General features: G+C 38.2%; 1 pseudogene; it reads right to left on the bottom strand.

The window, feature by feature from the left end:
• LOC149183302 (phytochrome pseudogene) overlaps positions 1 to 22,302 on the bottom strand; it is a 97,344-nt pseudogene extending 75,042 nt beyond the window's left edge.
• Between the last annotated feature and the right edge of the window lie 491 nt (positions 22,303 to 22,793).

Raw genomic sequence — 22,793 nt, 5'->3', positions numbered from 1 at the left:
TTTGTGAGCTGGTTTCATAACACTATGATAGAAGAATGAAGAATAGGTTGTCCCCCTATATGCATCATAGGATCCTAGAAATTGAATAGTTTGCCAATATGGATGAATGGAGAGAGGGGACCTTAGTAGCTGCTGACAGTGAACAGGTTAATATTGAGAATGTAATGAGAGATCTTGAAAAGACTCTTGACTTAGATTTTTTTGGGCAGGTAAATGGTAGTTCTCAGAGATCAGTATCAAGAATAAGTGCCTCAGCAGTTGGTACCTCAGAAAGGCACTCACAGCAGACTAATACACTAGCCATAGATACCTCCAAGGGAAAAGAAATAGAGACCAGTACACATGCCACTGAGCAATCTACAATGTCAAAATAGCCTGAAGCTTGCAAGGAACAGGCCCAAATGCAAACTCCCCCAACTCAGGGAAATGTGGGAGAACCTCCAATTTTGCAGACTCCTCTGAACATGGAAAGTAATAAGAAAAGAGATAGGGAATTAGCAACCCCTGCCATTGGACCCTCATTGCAACCTAGTGTAAAAAGACAAAGGTTAAATCCTATTTCAGAGGAAGAATTTTTTGAAGAGACTACTGATAGTCAAAGGAAAGAAGGAAAAGATAGTCATCAAACATTCCCAGTAGGTGGGACATCTATTAGCTCATAGAGACAGGAGCTAGAAATACAACAAAGTGCAGAGGTATCATCTTTCAGACCACCAGGAAATGACACTTCAAATATCAAGAAGACATTTATGGAAATAAAAGCCAGAAATGATCCATTGAGGATCTAGGTTTATAATCAATATTTGAAAATGTCTCGCACTAATCAAAATATATTGATGTTAGCCTGTGACATCAGTGAAGGTAAGATGATAATGAGTTATTTCAAACCTAAAGTGCAACAGCCTCAATCAGTGGCAGACTATCTTAGAACCAATTTTGAGGTCATGGCAAAGGATATTCATCCTTTGGATCAAATTGAATTGCACAAACAAACTGGAGAGATGATTTATTCCACCTTGACTGGTAAGGCTATGATGGCCCAAAGGCTGGAAATTTTTTTGAATAACACAACTGCCCAACCATAGCTGCAGAAAGCCTCTTCACAGGCTAAAGACAATAGGATCAAAACATTAGAAAAATTGATCACTGGGTTGGGCCATGATCCCAAAGATATGAAGACTGCAGAAGCCTTAATAAAAAAGAAGGATGAAGATATTGCTTCTTTGAGAAAGAAACTGCAATTTCTACCTTCAAGATACCCACAAACAGCTGAGGTGATACAAGAAAGAACTGAAGAAGAGCTTATGGACTTAGTCTTGAAACTTAATGAGTAGCTAAAGGAAACTGAACAAGAATTGGAGAAATTGTTGAAGGATAAGCAGGGAGAGTCGACCTCTCAGCCTCCTAATGTGATTCCAGTAGTTTCCACTGCAGTCCCTTCCACCCTTTGAATAGCTATAGCACCTAATGTTCCAACAGTCACAGCAGAGGCAATAATAGCAACAACAATAGCATGTACAGCACAAGCAGGAATTACAGGTCTTAGTCTAGAAGAATTAGTAAAATCAAAGGAGGAAGTGAAGCTCCATGTTACAGAGCTGCAAAAGGTAAAAGAAGAATATGCTACCTTGGAGCAAAGGTATGATCTCTCAAAGATAAATGTTGCAGAAAGGACAAGGGAAATTAAAGGATTAGAACATAGAGTGAAATCATTAGAAAAGGATCTCACATTTGATAAACCTTTGACAGAAATTAGGAAAATTCTTTGGGCCAACATCACTCAGTCAATAAATGATGTTTGGCCATCAATCCAAATTATTTTTGAGAAAATTGATTTAGTAAAGGTAGCTCGAGAAGAGGTTCAAAATACAAGAGCAAAGATAGGAAATATTCCTGAGGAAGCCACCAGGCTCATACATTTTTTGAATACCAGGAATAAGTACCAGCTTGAAAAACTGGGCATTCAAGACAGAACATGAACAATTATAGAAGTCAAAAGGCTTTTAACTAAAAGGATTCTGATGCAAAATTTAGAAATAAGATGCCATGACATGCAGGAAGAAATTAATTCTTTCATGAAGAAATTTGATATTTTTCAGAGTAAAGGGTTGCCTAGTCCTTTAGTTATTAATGACAAATTGATGAGGCATATGGACTATGTGGAGAAATTGAATCAATATGTAAGCAACTAGGCAATTTCATCAACAAGTGCATCAACATCAAAAGTGTTGCCTACAGACAGAGTTCTCTATGACAGTCTAGAGAACTTATTCTATGTCGAGCATGAAATAAAGCACTTGTTTCCAATTCAGCCTACCCTTTTCAGATACACCGAAATTGATGAGACCCTGACAAAACTTCAAAAAAATAGAATACCAAAACTACAATGGTGGGAAGAAATGTTAGAAATTTCTTAAATTATCCTTGGTGAAATGTAAATTTTTGTTATTTACTACAGTAAGTAATGGTAAAATGGATAAACAGAGATCAAACAGGTCGAAGAGTATCAGAGCAGGTAAAGAGTATCAATGAAAACAAGGCAGGTGGCACAGAATTACAAGAAGACAACAACAAGCCAAATCATAGGGCCTGCCTCCAGCACATTCACAAGAATAGGAACCGCGCAACATCATTTTGCCTTTTCTTCAATCTATGAGACCATCTGTCTCTATTTTTCTTGTAACTTATTCATAGTCATCCTAGAATATATCTCACTTTTTTATGAGATATTTTTTGTAAAGTTTTTGTATAAATACTCCCTCAATTAGAGTATTGAGGGTGGATTCTTAGACATTGTTGTAATACTGATTATCTCATAATAAAGTGCTATTGGACAAAATTTTGTATGGCTAGCTGGATGAAGAATTGATGCAAATGACTTTTCACAGGATTCATGAGTCAGACACTAGATCAATAAGTCTTCTATATCTCATGTTTTAAAGTTTTCTTGTTTATTATATCAACTATGTTTCATATCTGAATGATAAAAGAAAAAGAATAATTTAGAAAGTGATTGAGTGCAATCTGTTTTCAATCGCTTTTGTTCTTCATGTTTTCCTCTAAACTGGCATAAACAGTGAATTCTTAATTGTTCTTGTTTCCTAGTTTATTCACTTTGATTATTTAGTAAATAATTCTTAATTGCTCTTTATTGGTAATCATCCAAGTTCCCTTTCTTAAAACATGATGAAGGATTCTTAGTTGCCCTTCATCCCTTTTTAGTCCATTCCATCTTTTTTAAGTCTCTATTTGTTCCCTGTTTAACTATCTTGCCCTGTGAAACCATCCCTTGTTAAGAAAAAAAATCTAGTTAAGCCATCTTCTTTGAATCCATTAGCCCAATGGCCTAAACTACTCAGTTCTACCCCTCTGCTATTGAATTTCACCACCCAAACACAATCAAAACCCCTAAACTTTTATAACTAGCCTAATATCTTTCAAAACAAAGCTAAAACTTAAAGAGAGAGCCCTCTATGGGTACAGATTGGTTAGATTCTATACCTAAAAGTTGGTTTGTGGTTACCTCGGACCCCTTTCTTCTTCCCAACAACTTCAAGGAAAACCTGAGTGATAACACAGTCCATAGCCTGAGCCAACGCGACCAGTTCAAGAAATTTTTTAATGTAAAAGAAACAAAATTTTCATAAGCTTCTCTCAAGAACGGTCACCTTAGAAATTACCATCCATGTCTTTAAAGAGAGATCATGGATGAGTCAAGTGTTAAGCCATAGATCAAGTGTTGGTAACACCGAGGAGAGAAGGAACCATCAGATCACTTCATGTCTAGAAGATATCTTGATCGTCATATTGTATGTTACAAAAGTACAAATTAAAGAAGCACACTTTACCTAACTCTACACTAGACCAAGTTATACTTAGCTATTTCCTATGTGTCAGAATATCCTAACATCCCCCCCTAAAAACAACTTGGGATAGGATTTAATGATGTACAAATATGACACTCTAGAAGAAGGAAGGGGGGATTCAAGCCTATCCCCCCTTAGTGACAACCTCTTGAACTCCAACCATAAATCTAAGTTTAGTAAACTTTGCCTCTGTGAGAGCCTTTGTAAAGATTTCTGCAACTTGATCATTTGTTGAAAAATATTGCACTTTGAGGACATGGTCATGAATGAGCTTTCTGATGAAGTGCATCTGTAGTTCAATGTGTTTAGTGCGGTGATGTTGGACTGGATCTTCGCAAGTTGAATGAAACTTTGACTATCACACCAAAGTGTAGTTGGATATTGCTACTAAAAGCCAAACTCTGATAGGATATGATGAAGCCATGTGGCTTCCTTAATAGCTTCTATGGCACCATAATACTATTCTTCTGCTGAAGAAAGAGAAATGATACTTTGTTTCTTGCAAGCCCATGTAATAGGTTCAGAACTAAGAGTGAAGACATAACTTGTAGTAGAATTTTGATAATTAGGGTCACCAACCTAATCGGATTCAGTGAAACCAAACAATAGAGGAGATGCATCTACACTATAATGAATCTCAAACTGAATTATACCTTGAACATATCAAACTATTCGTTTAGCTACTTTCCAATGAATGTCATGTGGGTTCTGCCTAAACTGAGCAATAACGCCAACAACAAATGAATTGTTAGGATAGGTATGGGTGAGACACAAAATTTTTCCTAAAAGTTGATGGTATAAGGTAGAATCAACTTCAGGGGAAGTACAAGTGACACTAGATTTTGGCTCTCAAATGAAAGGGAGAAGGGGATGAATTATAGTCTTCCATGTCAACATGGCATATAAGATCATAGGAATACTTGGACTAGGAAAGGGAAATACCTTCTTTGGATTGGAAGACATGAAGACCAAGAAAATAATGCAAGTGCCCTTACTCCATCATTTCAAACTTATTTTTAATGTTGGAATTCATATGGTTTATAAGGTTGGGATAACTACTAGTAAGGATAAGATCATCAACATAAAGAACAAGAATGATAAAGACTTATCCACTTTATTGTTGTAGATAGTATTGTCAGAATGACACCTACAAAAGCTAGTATCTAAAAGAAAGCTATCCATTTTGGGATACCACGCCTGAGGGGCTTGCTTGAGTCCATAAAGGGATTTCTTAAGACTACATACAAGGCTAGAGTATTTTTGTATAAATATAGGAGGTTTTTCCATAGAGGTTTCTTCATGAAAGTCCCCATGAAGAAGCCGGATTTACCATCCATCTAATGGAATTCCCATTTGAAATAGGTAGCAAGGGAAAGGACAAGGTGGATAGAGATCATTTCGAAAAGATGGGAGAAGGTTTCAGCATAGTCAATGACTTCAACTTGTGCAAAAATATTACCAACAAGAGGAGCTTTATGTTTATCAACTTTTCCATATGCTCCAAACTTAGTTCTGTAAACCCATTTGCATCTACGAAATTTCCATCCCTTTGGAAGAGGAAAAAGTTCCCATCTATCATTTGCCAATAATGAAAGATATTCTCAATTCATAGTTGTGTCTCAATCTAGATGGCCTAAAGCTTTTTTAAGTGTGTAAGGATCATAATTCTCTAAAGTGTGATCTAGTAAAGAAGAGGCTCTATCAAACTGAGAACATCTGTGAAGATGATCTATAGAATCACCTGCTACATCCCGAGTAGCGCAAACCCATTTTCGAAGCTGAGGAGATAAAGGAGGATCTTAAGAAGGAGGGGGAGGATTTTCATCCTCACTGTCCTCATCTGAAGAAGAAACATTTTCAGAAGTAGAAGGGATAAAGAGAGGTGGAACATCCACCAAACTAGGCTCGTAGGCTGATATGTTTTCACCAGACTTTACATCTCTTCTAATGATAACATTTTTGGATTTAGGTGGAAGAATTCTATATCCTTTGACATCTTTAGAATATCCAAGTAAAACACATTTTTCATTCTTAGGTTCTAAGGTTGTATACTTCTCATCTAGAATATGGGCCCATGCTTCACTTCCAAAAACATGAAAGTGAATTACATCTGGTTTAATTGAGCTCCATGCTTCTTTTGGAGTGATATTATTAAAACCTTAGTAGGATTGTGATTTACTATGTAATTTGGGTAGTTAATTTCTTCTTCACAAAAATTAAGACTAAGGTCTATAGATTGAATCATACAATTAGCCATTTCCTTTAAGGTGCGATTCTTGATTTCAGCTACACCATTTTGCTGTGGAGTATAAGGAATAGTGTGTTCCAATTGAATTCCATGCTCAGTGCAAAAGTTGATGAATTTGTTGTTCCAGATTGTTTCTCAACAAAGTCCTTAAAGGCCAAGAACACGTTAAAGACTTCACTCTTGAGTTTTATGAAGTATACCCAAGTGCGTCTAGAGAAATCATCAATGAAAGTTAAGAAGTACTTTTAGCCATAGAATGAAACAACTAGAAATGGACCACATAAATCACTATGCACAAGTTGTAAAGGGGTTGAGCCGTACCAAGAGGCATGTTTTTCAAAACTATCTCGATGATGTTTTCTGAGTACACATCTGGAAAAAACACCATCTCTGCAAGATACCATAGGAAGACCTGTCACCATATTTTCTTTTCATATATTTTGAAGGGAGCAATAGTTTAAGTGACCAAATCACTCATGGAAAAGTTTGCTCACTTCATCATTATGAGAAAACAATACTGAGGGAAGAGTTGATGACCCAAATTTTTTAAACTTATACAACCTTGTAGAATCATCAGTAATGCCAGTAGCTGAAATTCATCTTGGATCTCTTAGGTCCTTAATTACAATGTCATGAGGTGAAAATTCAATGATTTTACCTTCACCTGAATGAGTTATCTGATATATAGATAGAAGGTTGCAAGATAAGGTAGGAACACATAATACATGATTAAATTTATCATTGTCTAGAGCGAGTCCCTATAACACTAAGAGATCTATCATAACCAACATATATATTTTTGGTGTTATAATCATTTAAAGAAGAAAAAATGTCTTTGTTTTTGGCCATGCGATAAGAAGCTCTAGAATCAATGAGCCACTCATGAGAATGAGAAGAAGTAGATGCATTTAGTGCATAAGAAGACCAAGATGCTTGACAACCACATGCAGAAAGTGATATTCCTCAAGATGAAGTTGAAATTGAAGAGTGCTCGAAATGGATGTTATGTGTCTTCATTTCTGCTCCAAGGCTTCCATCTTCTTAAAGCATTTGGATTCTAAGTGGTCATCATGATTACAAAATTTGAAATGTCCATTAGTCTTCGTCCCTTTATTTTTATTTTCCTTAACATTTTATTGATTTGATTTTTCATTTTGAGACTGAAATTACTTAGGACCCTTGTTTGGTTTAGGACCATTCATTTTAGGATTCTTCTTCTTAGGAATATTTGAATTTGGTTGCTCCCGAGTTGCTAAGGCTTTCTTAGAAGAGTTTACAGTATTAAGAAGACTAAATGTAACAGTTTTTCTTTTTATATTATTAAATAATCACAAAAGGCATCAAAAGAGGGGGACTTGTAGGCTTGTCCTTGAGAAATAAAGGCTTCTATAGTAGAATGGAAGGTGGAAACAAGCACAGAGTAGATTGGTCCTAACTTACTAAGGATGGAATAGATAAGGCTACCATATTCTTTCTTGGCCTTCATGCCTACCAAGAGAAGTCTAAGGGTCTTGAACTTGGACAAAAAATATTCAATGGAAGAAAATTTATTAGGGTCCAGCGTAAGAAACTCATTTTCGATATGATGGGCTCTAATTTCATTTTCAATTCTAAAAAATTTATTGATTTGTTTCATTACTTCATTAAGGGTATCAATTTCTGTGATATGGAATCTAATATCTGGAGAAATAGACATCACTATCAACCCATGTGCTTGATCTTGCCTATTTTCCCATTTGGATGCCTTGTCTTCATCTTATTGTTTAGATTCTTGGCTTGAGGCTATTCTATAAAGACCTTTACTTCTAAGTAAATCCACAATGTAGGATAATCATTAGAAGTAGTTGGTTCTCTCAAGAATAACTAGCCATGGAAGTTCCATTTTAATAGAAATTGAAGCCGAATATGCTAAAATCAATGTTCCAATGGAAAGACCTCGAACAATTAGGCCAATTTGAAAAAAACGGCTCTAAAAATGGCTTCTCGATGAATAAGTTATGAATTTTTGAATAAAAGTTCTTAAAGACGCTGGCAAAGTACATGAATATTCAGAAGTGAAAGATAATGTTATATTTAAAATAAAATCCGCCCCCCCCTCCCCCCAACCTTTCCAAAATTAATCTAATTAGTTCACTTTAAAAAAAAGCTACTCTATTTGACCCACTTTTGTAAATAAGTGAAAGTCACTTTTACAATGGTAATTTATGAGCTACCCACTAAACTATAACTTAAATAAAATAGAGTGGTTTCAGAATTGTAAGTGACTCACTTTTTATAATGGGTGAGAACACTTTTACATAAAGTAACTTTAAAACATAAGTTACATGTGATTTTTGAAAAAGTAACTCAACAAAAGGAAAGACTTGAACCCAAGACCTATATTCTCATAAAGTAACTTTGGACCAAGTGAGCTAGTTTAAAAGGTTATTAATTTTTTGAAAGGAGAAAGTTTTTTTTTTTTTACTCAGTGAAACTTTCGAGTGTGTGCTTGCTTGAGAAACCTCATTTTGACTACAAAACAAAAAAAAACTCACAACCAGAAATGAACATGAAAAAGAAATCCAAGCCTTTCAACTTAAAGTTAAATTTGGCTGGAAACTAAATATTTTCCTCAATGTTTCTTATTTTCAGAGATCACACTAAGGCACAGTGGAAAAGAGAATATGAATGAGAAAAAATCCTTTCTTTCTATTTCTGGTTTTCTCCGATCACACAAAGTCATGGGGAAAGGATGATACACAAAAATGAATGGTATATATGGAGTAATAAAAAAATTATAAAGGACTATAAACCGAAATAAATAGAGAGATAAATAATTATAACTGGAAATAAGGACTCTATACCTCCAGATCTTAAAAATGACATAGCTAGGGCTACCGAAAACGTTTTCACGTGAAATGAAAGGAGTTACTCACCGGAAAAGATGCTCCTAATGCAATAGATCAGTTCTCTTAGCCCAAAATTGGTTAGAAACTATAGATCTGGGAAATGACAGTCATATGCCATTGTATTGGCTTCAGATTTGGGTCACCAATGGATGTAGCCCTCAAATAGCTCTGATACCCTGTAATAATTACAGGGTAAGTTCCTCAGATAGAACACCAAAGTATGTTTCTCACAAATAGATCACAGATCAATACTCCAATATTCTTGACGTGGTTAAAACACTCAAAGAGGGAAATAGTCGACGGCCTAAGCTAACCTGGCCACTTCAAGAAATTTATTAATGTAAAAGAAAGAAAATTTACATAAGCTTATCTCATGAACAATCACCTTACAAATGACCCTCCATTCTCTTTAAATAGAGATCATGGACCAGTCATGTGTTAAACCACAAATCAAGTGTTATTAATACCGAGGAGAGAATGAACTGTCAGATCACTTCATGTCTAGAACATACCCTGACCATTGGATTGTAAGTTACAAAAGTACAAAGTAAAGAAACACACTTTACCTAACTCTATACTAGACCAAGTTATACTTAACTATTTCCTATGTGTCGTAATATCCTAACAAGAACACCATTGAATCTATTTATACACATTGGACTGTTAGCATGCTCATTCTAGGGTACTATGATTTCTATGTTTTGGGTACCAATATGGTACCATAAGAAGCTAATCTTTATTAATATATGTTTTAATATTGTTGTGATTTACATGAGCCATTATTATGATATCTTATACTTTTGTATTTATTAGTGTAACTACATCCTTTATTTGACACATGACTTCATCAATTGTGATTAGTGGCATGCCAACCTTCGCTAAATCCATGGAAATTTCTTTATCATTATTTTTTTTAACTTATTTTTTTCAAGATATTTTACTAATAAAATTTCATTAGAAATGAAACTTAGCTTTTAGTTTTGATCATTTTTATTATGGTGGAATCCTTTTTAATATCAAATTTTTGAGACTTTTCCATTGATACAACTTCATTGATAATTATGTTAGGTTTTCCCAAATTGATTGTGTCAATGCCAATACAATTATTTGTGTTTTAATATTTTTGTTACTTCGTTGCTCTCTTCAACTTACTAATTTATGTTAGTATAGATTTACTATGATCTGTCAAATAATAAATTACATCATGTTGGTTGATATTTTTTTATTATGTCTCCAATATATATTTTGTAAACATTTTTATAATGTTAATTTGTTATCTTAAATATTTTATATATTATTAAAAAAATGATTTTTTTTTTATCTTGCTTATGTAATATACTTCAAGTTTCTTGATTTTTATTGTGATAGGTTTTCTTCAAAGATTTAAATTTCACCATTTATTGTGATTCCACTATATCTTGGACTGTAGCATGTTTTTATGGTTTATATTGTATAATAAAATATATTTTATGTATGAATCCACTATGAAATCCTATAATGTTATCCTCCATCCCTAACAAGGGATTGTTGAAATTTCCTTTCTCATGTTTAGAATGAATGTCTCCATTGTTTTCATCCAATTAAATTATATGATTATGTCAATATCATCTAGGCGAAAATTGATGGCCACCCTCTTATTCCACATGGACCGCCAAAATTTTTTCCCTTTAGTTTCTTTAATTCTAGCACAAGTTTCTATTTTTGGAATTTTTTCAGGACTTGAACTTCCGGAGCCATTTTGAGGCCCTAAACAACATTTTTTTGAAAACGCATCAAGCCCACGACTAGTAGGGGAAGGTCTTGAATTAAATTATTTTTTTCCTTACATGGAAATTTCTAACAAGGTACCATTGATGCCAAATGGATATCATGCACCAAAATTATGTCCCTTGGAAGTTGTTGTTCCAACTAATCTCATTGGGGCACAACAAATTTTGGTTCTTCATCTCCTAGGGTTATGTTTCTGGATGTTTGGGGTTTTCCATTGTTTCTCAATAATACAAAGGCCTTTGAGCCTAATTGTAATATAATTTAGAATACATTTAATCATTACATCTCTTCTCAGAGATAAGCTACCACCAACTCAACAAGTTTATTTTTCTTACATTTGTAAACAATTTTTAGCAGTTGATTTTTATTAACTAAAGTTATATTTCAGTGTATCTCTATGTGTGGATTTGAATATGTATTTTATTTCTTTCCATAATAAATTTGGATCATTGGTATCATAAAAACCTTCTCTTTCTTTATTTTTTTGTGCATGTCCTCAATGATGTCATGTTATAATGAATTGGGGCTTGAACTGGTTGTACCCTTACAAGACTGGCCTCACGAATGCCAAAAACCTCCCATGGAAGTATAGAATAAAGACAAAAGAGAAAGATACCCTTAAAAATGTTTCTCAAAGAATCCCTTAAGTTACAAATGAACGAATTATGGATAATTTTTATTAGAGCCTTCTATGAGTATCAACAAGCAAAGCATATTCATCCAACAATTAAATATGTTGGAAGGATATTTTTTCATCCATAATTTTGCCAATAGGGAAAATATTACTTTTTCACTTCTCAAAGTTACACCCCATGTCAAGGACTAGTGGGAAAATTACTATGAGTAGAGGGATGAGGAGAACCCCTCACTATTTTTAGCTGCACCCTCTTGGAATTATTTCCGAGATGTCATAACTAATAATATTACCATGTCTGAAGATATAAAGGTAAGTACATAAAGTGGACCTCACTTTGGGAGGGAGGGGACCAAGATGTGATGGGGTTAACAAATATTTTCCATACTCTACACATGAAGTTGGATATCAATAATTTTGAGAAACATCTAATAATTAATTAACATGGTTGTCTATACAAATACATCCAAGAAGAAATGGAGTTTTTCGAAGGATCCTCACCTTGAATAACATATAGATATGTTGTGAGCATTGAGAAAAACTTTAAATAGAACAAGTGATATTTTGGATGTGTGAATCCAAATTAAGGAAAAGGCACCTCCAAACCGAAAAAAAGAAGAAAAATCCAAGATGGAGCGACCCAAGAAAACCCATCGAGGCCACAAGTAAATAATAATTCCATGAAGGTCATGAAGGCTCTAGAAAGTGGGATGAATTCCACAAGAGTCCCACCTATAGCAAAAATGAGTGTCCTTGTAAGAAGTTACTGATGGCCTAAATAAAAGCATCAGAGTTAGATGCTTGTTCCGACTATAGGAAAAAAAAACCAACAAGTGGAATGATAAGGGGAAGTAGATAATTTGGTGCAGAACCTAGTGTCATCCTTACCACCACCAAGGTCAAGAATATTAAGTCCGAAGATCCACAGGAGGGTGAATGTCTCTTCCACTAACAAATGTGGGTGAAGGGTTCACCGTTGCAGTTCATTATCGACAAAAAAAGTCAAAAGACCATCATCTTAACTAAGGTTGTGAAGCAGTTAGGCCTACTAAAAACACCACACCCACAACCATACACTGCTATATGGCTCCACCAAGGGAAATTTCTCGGCGTCAGCCAATAGTTCCACCTTCCCTATGACAACAAGCACTTCATGGATGAGATGATGTGTGATGTTGATCCCCTTGAAGTTTTTGATGCACTATTAGGATAACCACACTTGTGGAGGAATCATGTTGTGTATGAGTCCAAGCTTCACATTGTTATTATTAATTTGGGTAGTAATCTATATAGGATACCATAGGTAGCGTCATCTACCACCATTTCTTTATATCTACCAAGAAATGTAGTATATCATATCCTAGACCAAGATTTTTTTCTTTATGATTCACTCTCCTAGTAAGTGGAATATTGTGGCCACATCCATGGTCCTCGGGAATGGATCTTCCATGCAGCATAATCAGGTGGATAATGTCATGGAATAATATAGGTACATCCTCTCAACACCCACAAGGGTACCTTCATAATGCCCGTTAAACCATTCAATCAATATAATTCCAAGAGAACCTCCACCTAATGAGTTGATATACCACTGCCCTCTTCTGGGGAAAAAAGAAATAAAGAAGAAGATCTAGGATTTGCGATAAAAATGGCACATCCGATGAAGTTCCTCACCTTATGGGAGCCCAATTATGCTCATACAGAAGAAGGATAGGAGCTAGAGACTCTACATTGACTATCGGGCACTGAGTAAACTCATTGTTACGAACACATACCCAATCCCACAGATTGATGACCTTCTTGACTAGTTCAAAGGGTACAAGTACTTTGAGAAGATTGATTTAAATTTTGACTATGACCACATTTTGATAGAACTCATAGACATATGGAATACCTCCTTCAATCCAAGGGGGATCTTTTTGAGCAATTGTTCATGCCCTTTGGGTTGGAAAATTCTCCTGTAATGTTTATGAAGTTGTTGGGTGACACCTGGTGGCCCTTCACTAACTTGTTTATGGTTTTGTATCTAGATGAAATCCTCATCTTCTACAATATTTGGGAAGACCACTTCCAACATATTCGGATGACCCTTCAAACCTTAGGGCAAGACAAACTATGTGCCAACGTAGAGAAACACATATTTGGCATGAACCAGGTCCAATATGTAGGTTACATCAATGATGAGCAAGGTGTGCATGTGTTTCTAGCTAATATTGGCCAAGTCATTCAAGATTAGCTTTGCACCTCTTTTTCCCTTGCCAATTTCTATTGAAAGTTTGTGATGGGATTCTCGCACATCACTTGGCTTTTGAGCTAACTTACTAAGGGAAAAGTGATATATATTTTTTCTAGTCTGAGTCCCAATAGAAGGTGTTCATTGAGATGAAGCACCACCTTTTCTCTCAACCAGTACTCACATTTCTATACCAAAAAAAACCATTCCAAATTGAGACAGATGCCTCTGACTACGCCATTGGTGCATTTCTCACCCTGCAAAGGAATGCTATGGCCTATCACATTGATACACTCTCTCATACAATTCAAAAATACCCCACCTACGATAAAGAGATGTATTCCATCATGCAAGGTTATCGAGAGTGGAAACGTTACATTCTGTGGAAGGAGATGATCATTAACATAAAACATTGACCTCTTCAGTTTATACAGACACAAGGGAAGCTTCAAAATAACAACCATAAAAAATTATCCTCATACTTGCAACAATTTCATATGAACATTAAGTACAAGAAGGGAAGCAACAATAATGTTGCATATTTCCTTAGATGGCCACTAGTTGTGGCATTTACCATTGTTCTCAACTCTTATGGGCATGACACTTTTGGATGTGTTGTAACTTATTTTTTTCCTCTTGGATTTGGACCATGAAAAACAAGTCATAAGCTAGTATGAAAGATTCAATGCAGCATTCTGATAGGATACTTGATCATTTTGCTGCAGTGGAAGAGTTTCATGGCTACAGTTCACAGGAAATAGATAAATTGTTCAAAGATTCTCATAATATGACATCGTTCTTGATTACTCATAAAGGATCCTTGATAAAGGGCACCTTACCATTGAGAATTGGACCATATTGAGCTTGAAATTACATTTGGAAGGTGTGGAAAATTGTACATATTTTAAATTTTAACGTGAATATTCTCTTTGTTGTGTTTGAGAACTTCTGAATTGGAAGCTTTTATGATACAATTTGATGGTGAAGAATTTGTAATCAGGCCTCTAATTCACTAAGGAACTAGGTATTCAAAGTTTATTAATGGAATATAGTTGTTACTGGAAATAGGGCATTTAAGCACTAATCAATATTTCTTTTTGAGTTATAGAGATGCACTCTAGAAGCAGGTATTCTACAATTTGGGATTTCAATATTTCAAACTTGGAGATTCATTTTGATGGTGAAAATATTGGTTCAATGAGGACTCTAAATTAGCATGGAATTGATAATTATGGGTTTATAAATTCAACTGACCTTTATTAATCTAGGGAAAGGTGGTGACCATTCTTCAATAACTATATATGGTGTTGGCTTATTTGGGCTTAACCCAGGTTCAGAAGAATTGTTTATCTAAACATATCCCGTAGCTACCAGCTCTTTCGGCAACAGACCGTGAAGCGCAGACTGAGGTCTCACCTGAGGTAGCAGGGGAGGGCGTTGGAACCAGGTTTCTGCACCCTGGCGCTGTCCTGTATGTGGGTTGGGGCTCCCACACTATTCTACAGCCTCTCGCTGCGCCAGATCCGATTAGATCAGAATATCCTAATCGTTCTTATTACAGATTAAGTCACTTATTACTACTTTGATATAGTAAAAGCAGTCTTTAAGAAAACATTTATTACTTTTGGTTACTTTGTGCATCAAGATTAACCCAGTTCACATGTATTCAATCATAGCAAATGCAGAAATCACAATATTTCATTTATCATAAAACAGTGAAGTCGCAATTAGCACAGAATTCAGAAGAAACTTATATTTATTATCAATTTTCACCAATACATCTAGATCCACACTATCCGTTCAGCTGCAGGGGTCCACGCACATAGGTGCAGACTTACCAGGCCTCTGCGCAAATAGTTGCAGAGCCTCTACCTTCTACCCTACTCCCTTGACTCGGACTTATAGATGCTTTCTAGTTATTGCCTTTCAGAAACCATTAAATTCTATCTTTTCCAAAGAACTACCTTTCCCTCATAGAGCCACGCCCTATTTATACTCTCCCTTGGCGCCCGCGATCCCTCTGCGGGCTGACTCTATTTACTATTTCTTTTCATTATTTTTGGGTGGACTACCCTTTGACTCAACCTACTATAGTTCGCGCTCCATGCTTTCTGCAGATATTTTTATCCTAATATCATCCAAAATTCTGGGCTTTGCACTCCATACTGGTTCCACGGGGCTTGCACTACCCAACAGTCCCCCAACACAATCATCGTGACTCGTCCCTAGTGTTAGCCTCCTGCTGCAGCAGGTTAATCATCTTTCATGATCGATAGTTTTACATGCCAAATATGTCGTACTATGCATGCTGCAATGCTCCATATTTGCTACAGTTGGCCAAAGAAGTGTCCATAAGAGTGTGCTAGTCTAAGTGCCACTGCTGTGTTCCAATTTTCATAAGCAATCCATTTTTAGATTTGAGGCAGTTTTTCAGTTGGAGGTACTCAGGCTGGACTAACCTCTCCCCTCTTCTCATCACCCCAAAGTCACTTACTAACATCCCCCAAGAGGTCAAGATCTGCTTGAGCCTCTCAGTTTCATCATTTCCATGACATGTGCCATGGTGAAGATCTGCTTCACTCAAGGATCGCTCACTCAGTGTTTGTGAGCCTTATTTTCCCTAGCAAAGCCTAAGTTCTCACACCTTAGCGCCTTCTTTTCATCTCCATATTAACTATTAACTTTATTACATAACTCCCTAACAATTTTCCCCGTTCACTATTTTAAATCATGTATATAAAACTCCCCTATGTAAATATCCCCTCCCTGGCAATATAGCCATATTTTTACTAAGTTAGGGAAATCACAGTCCATCTGGGACTGTTTTTCGCCCATCCATGTCCAGGGATTACTCTGACATCTGATCAGAATAATAACCTCTTCCCTAAACCAAAAACCCCAAAGAACCTTCAAAAAACCCATTTTTTGCACCTTTTTCCCTCGTTCTGTGCATAATATATCAATCCCGCATGTCAAAAACCCATATTTCACTCATATCCCTAAGTTCGGCTGTAAATACATTAATGCACCCTTTATTAAACCCCATAACCCACTAAACCTAAGTCTAAAACCCATCCGTCGCGTGTATCAAATTTGGAATATTCCTACGAATATTCCCACCCACTAACCCGCCATTGCCTCGCGATCACTGCCAACCGTTGGATCGCCCGCCCCACAGATCAACGGCTGGCGGGCATCCCCATCCCCGACGCGCCCGGGCTTTAACGTCCGGGAGTTCGGTGGTTTTGCCACCGTACTCCCGCCACGCGTCAGGCTCTGGGGCGTGGCGGAGCCCCCTTCCCCGAAACCACCTTTTCCCATAAGCGGTGCGCCACAAAACCGCTTACTGCCCTGTGACGTCATACCCCACATCACCCCCTGCACAGTCCCTGCTTACGTCACCCCTTGTCCAGTCACCCGATCAGTCACCCGTCTGCGTGGCCTCCTGCCACATCACTACCACGTGTCCCCGCCACCGTACCTGCCACGTCATCGTCTGTACATGATGACGTCATGCTGACGTCATCCCGCCACGTCACCCTGCTGACTTCATGCTGATGTCACCTGCCGTACAATGCTCACGTCATGCTGACGTCATCAGCACTTTTTTTGGGCGCAGAGGCGCAAAAGTCGCACTTCGGAGCCCCGGAATCCCTAGCGCAAATCGCTCATCGCAGGATTTTCTCGGCCGAAATGGAGAAGCATCAGGTAATCTTTAAGGAATCTTCTCACCATGCAGCCCCAGGAAGCCCGAAAAGGCGCAAAAATGATCCGTTTTCTTCACGGAGCATACCAAAAGCAGCAGAAGATCATTCCAGATGATACAAAGGCCAAACAACGGCCATTTACTGGTGATTAGACCTGCAGCACATCAGATCGGTAGTCCAGATTTCGTCAGAGAGTATCAGTGGAAGAAAAGATGCCAGAGAGTATCAGTCAAGATTTTTTAGGGGCTCGAGGCACCTGAACATTGATGAAGCCCCCAGAAAGTCAAATCAATAAGCATCAGCACATCCTTGCCTTCAAATCACCATCAAGGCATTCAAAGCACCAAGGATAGCAAGAAAGCATAAACCCATACTCATTTATTGCAGAAAACACTGCAGCAAGCCACCAAGGACAGCATCATTTATTCAATTTTGATACAGCGGCCCTGAGCACGGCCCGAGATATTTTTTGCATTTATTTTTGGATAGGATTAGGTTAATTAGTCATTTTTTATGACCTAATTAGGTCAAGCTGTAATAAAGGAACTCTGTAGAGAGTTTTTGCCCTATATATACCACCCTCTGTATAGTTTTAAGGGTTGGTTAATTGAGAATTTTCATTAGAGACTCGTTGTGTATACCTGAATTTTTTTGTAATCAAAGCTTGCTTTAAGCTTGGACAGTGAACTGTCTGTTGTTGATGAATGTTTGGAAGAGTTGAAGATGGAATTCCTGCGCTGCGGACTGAAGCAATAAGTGCCTCTTATCTTTGTTTATGTGTTTGCCATTATCTAAATAGCAGGAAAAAGGAATAGCCTAGAATTAGTTTAAATACTATCTATGCTCAATCTCTGCTGTTTTTTGATGTTTTCCTCTAAAAGAATTGGTTATGAACATTGAATTCCTTCCGGCTCAGGTTTACTCCAATTCACCTGTGTTGGCCAATTATCTAGGGATTCTTAACTGCCCCTAGGTAGCGCCCTGTTATTTTCTCTGCTAATCTGTTTGAGAGATTCTTAACTGCCCCTAGGTAGCGCCCTGTTATTTTCTCTGCTAATCTATTGGAGAGATTCTTAACTGCCTCTCTTTCTTTAGCATTCAGTTCATCCCTTAAACCTAAAGATTGCTTCAGCCTCAGCTATCTTGCTCTATGTTCCCTCACTGTTATTAAGGAAATGCACCAACAGTTCCCCTCCTCGACTCCACGCCCAATGGCTTGAAAGATTCAGACTATACTCTGCCTCTTTACCTGAAAGTGTCAGTTTTCCCACCAAAGCTCAATCAAAACCCCTGTGCATCATATCTAGCCTAAAATCATCCCTTTTCAACGAAGCTAAATCATAAAGAGAGCGCCCTCTCTGACTGCAGGTAGGCTAGGGCCTGCAGTCCAAAGTTGGTTTGTGGTTACCTCGGCTGTATCCCTTTAGGAGTCAAAAGGGACAACCTGAGTGATAACATAACGGTGACTCCGCTGGGGACTGAATCATGTGTTTATTAGTGTAAATCCTCAATTTTGACTAGTTCACCTCGTTTTCTAGAGAAAGTGTTCCTTTTCTTCATGGCTTTTCATGTTCGGCTATGATCTGTGACGGTGGACAGAGATCAGGCACTTCAAGGTTGATTCATCCACCTGGCGACTCCACATCATCCTCATAATAAAGACTCCACTGGAGAAATGAACCCGAAGGAATTATATAAGCAGATCAGGCTCTTGACTTGGACTATCATCCAACAAATCATGTTCTTTCTCTTACACCAGATTTTGTTGTGCATATTGTACATTAAAAACGATTTTATGTCAGATTTCTGTGTTTTTCCTTTGGAAAAGGTTGTTGAAAAGCCTCCTTGCACGTCAGAGCAGTAGCTTTCAAATTATGTTGAAGATCATCATACAGCCAAGGAGGAACCAAAAATAGAGCCCAGTCTTCTAGTTCCTGTACATACCCCCGTGCCTCGTAAAGTTCCTGAAAGATATAAGCCGCTCATTTTGCCTCCTGTGCTTGCTCCTCTACCGACAAATCATCCTGAATATCTCCCTAGATTTGATGGAGAAAATGGTATTACTGCCCAGAAACATATCCAGGCTTTTGAAGATTATCTTAATACATTTGAAGTGGAAGATGAAGATGTCAGTCTTAGACTATTTGCCCTTTCTTTGCAAAGCGAAGCTAGGACTTGGTTTAAAGCGTTGCCTGAGGCGAGCATCTCTAAGTTTCAGCAGTGTGCCAAGATTTTCCTTGATAGATGGATGATCAAAGGTAATCTCTTCGTGCTCATCGAAGAATACTATCATTTAGAAAGGCATCCAGATGAATCTGTTCAGCAGTTTTCAGACAGATTCAATCAAGTTTATCAGTCCATGCCTTTAAATATAAGACCTCCCCTTGATCTAGCTCTATTGCAATATCCTAGAGCATTTGATACAGAGATGGAATTCTGTTTGAGAGAAAGATGCCCATCCACTTTGAAACAGATGCAGGACATAGCTGTGGACGTGGAGGCAAATCTAAGAAGGAGGGAAGAACAGCGCAAAGCAGAGCAAGAAGAAAGATTTCATAGCGTGTTACAAAAGATAGAGGAAATGATGCAGCTGATCACAATGAAAGTGGAATGTTCAGAGCACCAGAACATATCTGTTTCGCAACAGGAAAGTAGTGAAATTCACGAACAAACCTGCCACAAAACAGATGACATATTCATCCAGTCATACATGATGGAGCCATCTCCTGATATACTGTTTGAATATAATAGCTTCTCTTCTTTCAACTGTCTTCCCAAATATGATCTGTATGATGATGATTATGAGCCTAACGACCAAATCAGCCTTGCAGAGGAATCAGATCCTATTTTGGTAGGAAGCAGTGTTCAGGTTCAACAACCTGAACCCAATGATCAGCATGCCCATCTCAGCTATGAATAAAAGGAAGAAAACGCAGAGTGTGTTGATTTCAGTGAAGGAACTTTACCCTTTGGTTTTGAATCTTTTCAATTTATCAAGGATAACTATCATGTTGTATATGATCAGGTGTCACCGCATGTTGCTATTGACCGTCTGGAGGTTAATCAAGATATTGTTCCAAAGGTATTGCCTCTAGTTTTGCAGCCCCAAAGAGCCATTGAATATCAGATTGAGGAGGACACAGAAGCAGTAGCATATGACCAAATGATCCAAGTGGATCCCCTGCCTCTTTGTTTCCAGCCATATAAGTTGTTCAAAGAAGAATAAGACCAGCAGCCTGCACAGATCAGTCAAGTCCTATTCGAGCCAGATTGTAATAAATTACAAGCACCTCTGCGAGTTCTGAATGACCTATCCACTGGCAGGCAGAATGATGAAAGAGATCAGTGCTCTTCGCCATTAACAGGATGCAAGGCTCAGTATCGAGTTGTTGATGATCTCCCGACTCCAAGGCATGGTAGCGATCCTCAACCGTTGTACAGTTCTTTAATTCAGCCTAGAAATTGTATATATATGTTGCAGGAAAGTTTTTTACAGTATTTAAACACTGCAAAGGAGGTCAGTAGCTTCCTGATCTTCTCAAAGATTGACAAAGCCATAACAAATTGCAAAATCTCAGTTGGTCTCACCAGCAAGCACAAGCAGCAAAGCCCACTCATGTTATTATTGCTTAAGTGGTTGCATTGGCTATTTCACTTCACCTAACAGCAAAGTAAGTACTCATTAGGGTAGGTAGGTAGGTAGGACCAATAAGGCAGCCAGCCAAGGGAAATTTGCATAACACAACAACAATTGAATACAAGGCAGTCTGACCTATTGTTCTTGGCTTTTCACAAGGAAAAGCCATCCCCAAGTGGAGCCACTGTTAGCCTCCTGCTGCAGCAGGTTAATCATCTTTCATGATCGACAGTTTTACATGCCAAATATGTCGTACTATGCATGTTGCAATGCTCCATATTTGCTACAGTTGGCCAAAGAAGTGTCCATAAGAGTGTGCTAGTCTAAGTGCCACTGTTGTGTTCCAATTTTGATAAGCAATCCATTTTTCGGTTTGAGGCAGTTTTTCAGTTGGAGGTACTCAAGCTGGACTAACCTCTCCCCTCTTCTCATCACCCCAAAGTCACTTACTAACATCCCCCAAGAGGTCAAGATCTGCTTGAGCCTCTCAGTTTCATCATTTCCATGACATGTGCCATGGTGAAGATCTGCTTCACTCAAGGATTGCTCACTCAGTGTTTGTGAGCCTTCTTTTCCCCAGCAAAGCCTGAGGTCTCACACCTTAGCGCCTTCTTTTCATCTCCATATTAACTATTAACTTTATTACATAACTCCCTAACAATTTTCCCCGTTCCCTATTTTAAATCATGTATATAAAACTCCCCTATGTAAATATCCCCTCCCTGGCAATATAGCCATATTTTTACTAAGTCAGGGAAATCACAGTCCATCTGGGACTGTTTTTAGCCCATCCGTGTCCAGGGATTACTCTGACATCTGGTCAGAATAATAACCTCTTCCCTAAACCAAAAACCCCTAAGAACCTTCAAAAAACCCATTTTTTGCACCTTTTTCCCTCGTTCCGTGCATAATATATCAACCCCGCATGTCAAAAACCCATATTTCACTCATATCCCTAAGTTTGGCTGTAAATACATTAATGTGCCCTTTATTAAACCCCATAACCCACTAAACCTAAGTCTAAAACCCATCCGCCGCGCATATCAAATTTGGAATATTCTTGCGAATATTCCCACCCGCTAACCCGCTGTTGCCTCGCGATCGCCGCCAACCATTGGATCGCCCGCCCCACAGATCAACGGCTGGCGGGCATCCCCATCCCCGACATGCCCGGGCTTTAACGTCCGGGAGTTTGGCGGTTTTGCCGCCGTACTCCCACCACGTGTCAGGCTCTGGGGCGTGGTGGAACCCCCTTCCCCGAAACCACCTTTGCCCATAAGCGGTGCGCCACAAAACCGCTTACCTCCCTGTGACGTCATACCCCACGTCACCCCCTGCACAGTCCCTGCTTACATCACCCCTTGTCCAGTCAGCCGATGAGTCACCTACCTGCGTGGCCTCCTGCCACATCACTACCACGTGTCCCCGCCACCGTACCTGCCACATCATCGTCCGTAAGTGATGACGTCATGCTGACATCATCACGCCACGTTGCCCTGCTGATGTCATGCTGACGTCACCCGCCGTACAATGCTCACGTCATGTTGACGTCATCAACACTTTTTTTGGGCACAGAGGCGCAAAAGTCACACTTCGGAGCCCCGGAATCCAACTCTGAGGCAATTTTTGATGATCGCAGGATTTTCTAGGCCGAAATGGAGAATCTTCAGGGAATCTTTAAGGAATCTTCTCACCATGCGGCCCGAGGAAGCCCAAAAAGGCGCAAAAATGATCTATTTTCTTCACAGAGCATACCAAAACGAGCAGAAGATCATTCCTGATGATACAGAGGCCGAACAATGGCCATTTA

The sequence above is a fragment of the Pinus tabuliformis genome, chromosome 3_2, assembly GCF_031772625.1.
Source record: "Pinus tabuliformis cultivar Carrire ecotype Pingquan chromosome 3_2, CPIR1, whole genome shotgun sequence".
NCBI classification, from domain to species: domain Eukaryota; kingdom Viridiplantae; phylum Streptophyta; class Pinopsida; order Pinales; family Pinaceae; genus Pinus; species Pinus tabuliformis.
The sequence above is the reverse complement of the archived record's forward strand: the minus strand, read 5'-3'. Positions and strand labels throughout refer to the sequence as shown.